This window comes from Parus major, chromosome 20, assembly GCF_001522545.3.
Source record: "Parus major isolate Abel chromosome 20, Parus_major1.1, whole genome shotgun sequence".
Lineage (NCBI taxonomy): Eukaryota > Metazoa > Chordata > Aves > Passeriformes > Paridae > Parus > Parus major.
This window is the reverse complement of record NC_031788.1, coordinates 9,432,576-9,440,319: the sequence shown is the minus strand read 5'-3', so window position 1 is coordinate 9,440,319 and position 7,744 is coordinate 9,432,576.

Below are 7,744 nucleotides of genomic sequence, written 5' to 3'. Positions count from 1 at the left end.
GAGCAGGTGAGAATTACACATTTTCCTAATGCATCCAAAGCTTAGTCCTCACAAAGATGAATTCAGGACTTGCTGCTTGCTCAGCTTGTTTGCCATTGGTTTCAGAGGCTCATCAGTGCTATTAATTTGTTATTCTCCCAGTTATGATCCACTGAGGTGTCTCAGGTGTTTCTCTATCTCCAGGGAGACACTCAAATGAAACACCCCTTGAGGAAAGATTTTTCGGGGACAACAGCTGAAGAACTCCCAAAAGTCTTTAAAAATATCTCCTGGTATTTATGGTCAAAATTCCATTTTTTTCTTTATAAGCCCCATATTGTTATAGGCTGCAAATATTGGAAAAGCATTTCCAAGCATTGGCCTTGCTGTGCAAATTAAGCTGTAGAGGTGACAGAAAGTGTTGCCTGGGGATTTCTGCCCTCTAAAAGTATTATGAAAACAAAATCCAGGCAGATCCTGCCACCCTGACTTCAGCTTGACTTTTGCCTTTTAATTCTTGAATTTCAAATCTCTGTTTCTCCTTGTGCCTCCCTGGCAGAGGAATATTTCTCTTTGCACTGAGGTCAAGCTGCTCATCTTGCCAGCACAGCTCCAGGTAAGACAAGGGCTTCGAGTGTCTCTGAACCTCACACAGTATCAGAGCCAAGCTGACCTCTGGCTGCAGAATTTGCTGAAGGATCAGAGCAAATTCTGGAGAATCAAGTCATTTAAAGAAATGATTTTGTTAACTGAACTCTGTCCAGCTGCCTGCCAGTTCATCTCACAACTGCTTTTGTGAAAGTTTCTGTCATTGTGACTTCTCTTTGCCACCTGGTGAAATTAGACTTTCTCTGATGAGATGATCATTACTGAGGAAGAAGGACTCCATCTAATTTTTCTAACCTATTTCACATTCTTGTCACCAGTGTGGCTTTGCTGATGTTTAGCAATTTCTTGTATGAATGCATCCTTCTACCCAAATCATTCTCCAGACGTTTTTCCTCAGGCATTCAGGCCTGGGTTCAAGGCTGGGTGGGCAACGTTTTCTGCTTTGCTGTAAAATCATGTACTGCACTAAAAGTGAACTTGTTTTGGTTTCAACATCTGTACACATGGGCTTTGTAAACAAAAGAGAAAAACTGTAGCCTGAACTTGGGAAAAGAGAAAGCTCTGGAGTGACCTAATTGTGGCCTTCCAGTTCCTGAGGGAGCTCCAAGAGAAATGGAGAGAGACTATGAGCATGGAGTGACCGAACAAGGGGGAATGGCTTCAGACTGACAGAGAGCTTGTAGAGCTTAGACATTAGGAAAAAAAAGGTATTTCTTGTGAGGGTGCTGAGACCCTGGCACAGGGTGCCCAGAGAAGCTGTGGCTGCTTCCCTGGAAGTCCAAGGCCAGGCTGGAGGGGGCTCTGAGCAGCCTGGGAGAGTGGAAGGTGTCCTTGTACATGGCAGGGGTTGGAACTTTAAATAATCTTTAAAGTCCCTTCCAACCCAAACCATTCTATGATTCCAATTCAGCAATTTCCTGAGGAGCTAATTACCAGTTCTAGCACAGACACCACAGGATCACCCCTTTGCTTTGGCACAAGGCTTTGGAATGATATTCACAGGTTAGGCAAGACAAGAAGCAGAGCAGGGAAGTCTCTAGAAACAAAAATGAAAATATGCTGCAAGAGCACACATTGTTTTTCATTGCAAGATGAAAAAACCCAACTTATTTTTTAACAGTGAAACAGTTGGAAATATTTTCCCTTGGAGTCCAGACAGTTTGTCTGTGATTTATGAGAATCTTTAGAAAGATAGCTATTGTCCAGAGAATTCCCCTTCTCAGTAAACATCTTTCCACTAAATCAACCAAAGATTTATTTCACACAATCCGGGCCCATTTTTTTTTTCACCCCTACATTTCTTCAGTACCTGCAGTTCCCCAAACACCACTGATGTGACTTAAAGAAAAAAAGATGTCACGCACTGAATGCAGCCCCAGTTATCACTGAAAGGCACCGAATGAGCTCTCTCTCTAACACAGGATGAAAGGAATTAACTTCCCTGGCCTTTTGTTTTTGTAGATATTTTTTTTGTTTATCTCCTGCTTCCTTTGGTTGTTTTCTTACAGTTTAATTGAGAGCAGTCCCAGGGCTGCTCTCCATTATAGAGCCTCTGGATTTGGGGCTTTTACCTGAATATGGGAACCTTTTCCCTTGGGTTGGGTGCAACAACATCTGAGCCATAATTGAAGAAGGAAAAGAAAATCCCTCTCCAGGGACTCTCTGCTCACTCTAAGGGGGTTAATAATGGTTTTGTCATCTCTGGTCTGAGATGCTTGAGCTAAGATACTGTCTGGGTAAATGTGGCCAAGGGGAAGAAGGAAATCAGCACAGCCTGAGGTGTGAGATGTGGCTGGAAGGCATCAGGGTGGGCACAGGGCTGGGAGCTGGTGCCTCTGCAGATCTGCTGAGATCAGTGGGACAGCACCTGCCTCAGAAACAAAGGACCCCAAGCAATCCCACAGAGTGATCCCGACAGTTTCCTGGCCACAGGAGAGTGAATAAACCCTTCCTCTGAGTCTCACATTCACCAACAGAGCCCAGGTCCTGCAGTGACATCAGTGAGAAAACAGCAGGATGGAAACTGGGATTCTCCAGGCAGGGCAGGGATGGAGCTCAGCAGCTTCAGCAGCCTCTTCTTCCTCCTCCTGGTGATGATCAGGAGGGACCTTGCCATACCCTCAGAGGCTGCAGAGCACTGTCAGCACCCTCTCCTCACACAGGGACAGGGATGCCAACATGGCTTTGGGAGCAGCCCAGGCTCAGGGTGTCAGTGCTTGAAAAAATAGGAGGATGTGGGCTCTTAAAGGGAAGAATAGCAGGAACGAGCCAGATTACAGAGAACCAAAAAAAGGCATTTGCAGAGGTCACAGTGTGCTTTGGAAGACGTGACAAGTTTTTGAGTTTGAAACGTCACAGAGTGACTCAAAGACAGGGTAGGGTGTCCCAGGAAAGTTTCTATTTGGAATCCTTCTGGAGCTGACCCTGCTGCATCCCTCAGTGCTGGTCTCCTGGGAAAAGGAAAGGGACTTTCTGGGTGCAAGGGACCGGGGTGAAGGGTGTCTGAACACATCCTGTTGTTTGGTGACATAGAGCCAAGGAAAAAGCTCTTCCAGCCCCTTGCATTTCCAGCATTTAACAAAAAAGCTTCACACCAGGAAAGAGCACAAAGCATGCCTGGTGCTTTTTGTGTTTCCTGAAATCCAAGGCATTAAATCACTGGGAGTGTTTCAAACACATGGGAAAAGACAGTAAAGAGTGTTTGGCTGCCAGGGATTTTTGCTGTGCTGCTTTTTCCTTTGCATTTTACAATTACCAGGCCCACCGAAATTTTGGAAAACGGCATCAACTATTTGGAGGAGGGCTGAGAAAATGAGGTTAATCTGAGAACTGAGTCCTGAAACTACCTGAAAGATGCTGGTGTGCTGTGTGAGGAGCAGGGACGGCACTGGGCTGGAGCTGGAGCATTCCTGGCAGCCAGGGCTGTGCTCCGAGCCGGCACCGCTGCGCGGAGCTGTTGGAAGCACAGCTGGCAGAGCCAGGGCTGCAAAAGCAGATTAAACCCCTGGGGAACAGAGGAACAGCCCATCTGCATGTGCCGTGCTTGGGGCTGTGATGGAGGGTCCCAGACAGTGCAAACTTTCCATTTAGACTCCTCTGTCAATTTTTTTTCATTTGTTCCTGGAATAAACGGCAGAATTTCCAAGAAGAAACCCTGTGTGCAGCACGACTGTCTGCGTGGTGAGCACTCCTACTGCATATATAAAGACCAAATGCATTTATTGCCACGAGGAATCAGATTTGGGCTTGTTGCAGTACCAGCCCAAGGGACCCCAAACCCCTTTATCTCTGAGCTAAAGCAGTTGATATCTCCTGTGTGTGTCCAGTTAATGCATCAGTCTTGGATGTTTGTGACAAACACTACAGGGGCTGTCAGCCAGTTTATTCATTATCTTTCAAGGAGTTTTGCCTGAGTAAAGGACTGAATTTGACCATGCAGTGCACAGAATACAGCAAAAGGTGCCAGAACATTAATTTCCCAGTTCTTCCTTCCCAGACACTGATCCCTCTTCAGAGTGATTTTCTCACCAACAGCACCACACACACCACAGCATGTTCTGGGTTTTGGGCTGCCTTTTTCTTTCTTAAAGCTGTGCAAGAACACACATGCTGTGGTGTGTGATCACTGCTCTGCTCTGGGCATGTCTGTCCACTTTGCCAACCCACACACCGACCTGTTCACACCGCAGAGCCTCAGCGGGTGAATCTGCCATGAAAACCAGAGTCAATAAATTTCCTGTGTATCAACTGGTTTGATTTAAAATACTCTTCTGAAATCAGTTCAGCCAAAGGCAGTAAATATTGTTTATTGCTCAGCCAAACCAACACTTTATTTTGCAATAAGTTGAGTTTAGGAGTGCCTGTAAGTAATGATCCAGTCAATATTGCCACCAACAATGCTGATCGATGTCCCTTTTTCTATCACCCCTTTCTCCCCCACTTCCTTCCTTTTCAGGCACAGCATGCCCCCCCCAAAAAATCCCTGTACACTCCAGGATTTTACTTTCCTAACCTATCCTAACCTATCTCAGACACTCCTGACTTTTAGGGGGGAGCCTGGCTACAGTGAGCCCACTGGGAAGTGATTTTAAAGGCTTCAATCAGTGCAGAATCCCCTGCCTTGTGAACCTGCTCTGGCAGGGGTTTGGGGCTGGGTGCTCCATGGGAAAAAGGTTGATGCTGTCTCGTAGCACCAACCTCTTGCAGAGCTTTCCCTTTGCTGCTTCCCGTGCCCTTCAGAAAAATCCCACCCGATGAAATCAGGCAGGAATAAATTCCTACTGACTGGAATCACCGGGAAAAAGAAAAGATGAAAAACACTTGAGTCTACATAAAGGGGAGTGAGGCTTCACCTCTGAGGCACAGTGGGACCCTCTGCTCGAAAGTCCAGGCAGTTTAAATAGATGAGGTCTTTGGGTGACATTTTCCAGCAAGATTTTAAGTAAATGCCTTGCTGTAACATTTGAGATCCGGCGTTTCTTGGCTTCCATGATTCTCTTCCTTTTTTAAGCCGCTGACACACACACACAAAATATATTAAAACGAGCCCAGATTAGCTAAAAGGTCGGCTGGTTCCGAAACAAACAGTGGGGATTTATGGTGGAGGCTTTGGAGCACCAGAAGGAAGTGGTTCATCCCTGCCTCTGCTTCGGCTGGAAAGGGAACGTGGATTCAAACCTTGCTGGGAGCAGAAGTGAAGGTGAGAAGAGATGCTTTTGTCATTCATTTTGTAGAAAGGGAATTCACAAATCCCCCAGGGCGTGAGCTGGCAGCGGGGAAAGAAAAGAGGCGCTACACAGAGAGGCAGGAAAGGGGTGGGATGGGAAAGGGGTGGATATCTTGGATATCTTCCTTTGGCAGGCTCAGCCTCTGCCCGCTCCGAGACCAGGGCTGGGTCTCGGGCTGGAGCAGCCGCAGGTGCCCAGCCCTGTGGAAGAGAACTGAGGACAGAAGGGAGAACCTGCCTGAGCAAAAACTTCCTGGAAAGGAGGAGAGGTTGATCCCTGTGCGGGGAATGCAAGGCTGCATCCCAGGAGAGGAGCTCTGTGCTCAACACCCTGTCTGTGAGAAACAGAGCTGTCTGCCCGGGAGAGTGAGAATCCTTCATGTGTGGCTGAGGCAGATCTGACAAGGAATTCTTAGAATTTACCACATTAATTAGCTCATAGAAACGTGCTGCTGAGGCCTTTCCTGATGGGAACACTCAGCCCATTTTTGGGGTGGTCCCCACCAACTTTTGGGGTCATAGCTCCCTGTGAACTTTTAGGGAAAGGAGAGATTTGGCTGGTACAAACTGCACCAGCCTGTTAAAGTGTTGATTATAGATCATCAGCCACATTATTTCCAGGTACCTGCTATTTCAGTTTGCAATTAGAATGATTATTAAACTATATTTTTTTGATATTCCTTGCCAGTACTTGGCATGGAGGGAAAGTGGAGGAGGCAGCACATGGAGCACTCAGGAAGAGTCACTGGGGTAATTCTCTCCTTGTTGTCAGCCGTGCCTGAGCATCGTCTGTGTGCAGAAACATGAGGCAGCAAAACCCAAACCAAAGCATTTCTGCAGACAGCTATTGATATAAACGTGCACATTCACACTGCAAAATTAGACCAGCAGATGGGTATCTTGTTTGTGGGAATAGCAACTGCTTTTCACAAGGCCAAAACGAAGTTATAGCACCAGAAGGGACAATAACTCTTTATTACAGATAAAGATCCCAAAGGAACTCACTCGCTGCATCTATGGGAGAGCTGGTTTAGTCCATAATTGTGGGTTTGTGCTTAAATCATGCGGCTCTGAACTCCCCCCAGCTTGGGGGTTGAGGGCAGGGGACAGTGGGCAGGAGAAGGTTTGCTGTCACTCTCCTTCATGCATCAGTACACACCACCAACTTACCTCGTGTTCCACTTTCCTTTTCCAGGATAAATACTCTTGATCTATCCCAAGACCTTGCCCAGGGGTCAGGAGCAATGGGGGAGACCAGCTGAGAACAGCAACTCTGACAAACTGCTCCCAACTAATAGAAATTTCCTAACAGAAGAGCTTAAATGGGAGGAACATCGGTGTTAAGAGATTATTAGTCATTCTCTAGAGTGGGATGAGGGCCGGAAAATATTTCTCTCTAAATTGGTATGAATAACATGACTAAATAAATCTGGTTTTGGTTATTCTTCCATGGATGGATGGATGGATGGATGGATGGATGGAAGAGAAGCAGAGCTGGGGGGAATATTGACTCTTGGTGGATGGCTGGGGAAAGTTTGCTGTTTGTAGTCAAGAGATGATTTAATTGACTGAAGAATTAAGTGTCTTTCATCAGCTAGGAAAAATGGTGAGCACAAAGTCCCCTGGATGTTGGAAACAAGGCACTCAGCATCTGCTAAGGAACAGGAACATATATGGCTGTCTTTGGATAAACCAGTGATGCTCTAAGTGGGACTTTCCTCCATCCTCTCCATTTTTAAAGATTTTTATCTCAAAGGCTACTGAGTGGACAAACAGCTCACCAGAGTCTTACAGGGTGGCTGAAAGGGTAACTCCATCACAGACCACTCATCCTTGGGGAACCTTTCTCTGTGGAGGATCCATTTGTCACCTTCAGCCTCGCCACGGCACCCCCACAGCCCCTGTCCCTGCAACAGGGAAGCTCACAGAGGAACCCACATCCCCAAATATGAAGATATTAAGGGAAAAGTCACTGGTAGGGACCAAAGCAAAGCAGCTGAGCCATGGCACTGAGAATGCCACAAGCAGGTCAGGGCACAGGGAGGTATTTTTTGGTGAGTTCTCCCCTTCATTTACAGGCATTTATCCTAGCAGCAGCAAGAGCTGAGTGGATATTTGGGAATCAGCAGTACTTACAGATGTACAAGAGTGTCAGAGCTCTCCTCACCCTGTGGGGGATGAAAGAGGGGGCTCAGACCCACAAGCAGCCCCTTACCAGCCCTCAGCTTCCAGCTGTGCCTCTGTGTCTGACTGAGCGAGGGATGAGGAAGGTGTGGGGGGAGTCTCAGTGGGGATGGCTGTGCAGCCCAGCCCGGGACCTTCTCCCTCCATTCCTTCAAGAGCCGCACTCGGGGCACCGAGCTGGGGCTGCAAAACCCCTCTGGGCGGCGGGGCCGGGGGTGCTCTGCGGTGACCGGCGGGGAGAGCGCG